Below are 1419 nucleotides of genomic sequence, written 5' to 3'. Positions count from 1 at the left end.
TTATCGGACAAAAGGAATCAGAAGCGGGGTGACAGATAGACCCACCTCAAATTGTAGTCTACGGTGTGCCCCCACCACATGTCACTTACACTGTGTCATCTCCGTTTAAACACTACACTCATTATAAATATATAGGACTAATTAAGGATATATATATATTCGAACAAGTCTGAATGGCCCCTCCCTTATATGGGAGTATTTAAGGAGTATTAAATTATAAATCCTCCCCCTCCCCCAAAGGTTAAAAAAAAAACATCAAATAATTTATTAAATGCTTTATTAGGTAAAAACTACAAAATGTATAAGTAATTATGTTAGTTAATAATTGTAGTTTACAGAGTGCTCTTGCCATATTTCTCTTACTACAGCTCTACCCCTCCCATCCCTATCCCACACCCCCATCCTCGTCTGAGTAGAATTGTGACGATTCCTCATCAGTGAAGAGTGGGGGAAGGTCTTGAGCCCCATCCCCCCCCTCTCTTGGGGGGGTGGGGTGAGTTGGGTGGACACCTTTTGGCTGAGTTTCCTCCTCTCTCTCATCGGAAGTGTTCTGGAAAGAGATGGGGGAAATAATTTATAGTGATTAAAGGTTTTTTATATAATTATATATTTTATTAGAAAAATATTATATTTTTCTCTAAGAACAACTAGTACATACCTCTCCCCCTGCAGGAGCGGCCTTGTGTCCTCTACAGCAGGCGTCGTCAATTAGACTACGTAACAGCATCTTGTTTGGGGCAGACCCCCCACGTAGAATTACTACTCTACAAATGTGGACGGGTCCCAAGAACTGCACTGGAGAAAAACATAAGAGGTGAAATAGAGGATATACAAACTTTTTTTTTTTTATTGAGGGAAATAAAACATAAAATAAATCTATTAGCAGAAAGATAGGGTAATACTAACCAGGTCCTTCAAGGACTTCAATCTTCCCCGCAGGTGTTTTTTGAGAGACACCTCCCATTTCGTAGGAGGAAGACAGTCTTCTGAGGGGGTGGGTGGGGGAGAGGGGTTTTTATAGGAGGCTACACCCCTTGTTAGGTAGGATGCCTAGCTAACAAAAATATTCTCTACACCACCTATAAGAACCAACCCCTATACCTCTACAAAATGTCCTAACACAATGATGTTTCATAGGAAAATATCGTCTTGCATAAGCAAGGGCTCGTTTATCATTTAATTTTAAAGTAATGCTTGAAAATACATTATGTAAGTAGTGTACTGTTGAAGGCAACCCCAGGTGGCTCACCCTATGAACGAACATGACGCAATACAGTCCACAGGCGAGAGTAAAATCACTCTGGAGTCTGTAGCGCATTCCAAACACCTTTCTTATTTTGTTAGTTTTAATAAATCCTTGAAAATGACGTCCGTAAGTAACTGGCGATATTGCATAACTATCAAAAAAAAACATCCGAT

The 1419-nt window shown here is 40.0% G+C and overlaps 1 long non-coding RNA gene across 1 annotated transcript; it reads right to left on the bottom strand.

The window, feature by feature from the left end:
• Positions 1 to 401: 401 nt before the first annotated feature.
• LOC138356155 (uncharacterized) lies at positions 402 to 982 on the bottom strand. Its single transcript, XR_011224223.1, has 3 exons — positions 907 to 982; positions 659 to 795; positions 402 to 550 (listed from the first exon to the last, which is right to left on the bottom strand). It is a non-coding gene; the product is annotated as an uncharacterized lncRNA (long non-coding RNA).
• Positions 983 to 1419: the final 437 nt, after the last annotated feature.

The sequence above is a fragment of the Procambarus clarkii genome, chromosome 70, assembly GCF_040958095.1.
Source record: "Procambarus clarkii isolate CNS0578487 chromosome 70, FALCON_Pclarkii_2.0, whole genome shotgun sequence".
NCBI classification, from domain to species: Eukaryota; Metazoa; Arthropoda; class Malacostraca; order Decapoda; family Cambaridae; genus Procambarus; species Procambarus clarkii.
This window is presented reverse-complemented; position numbering and strand designations above follow the sequence as displayed.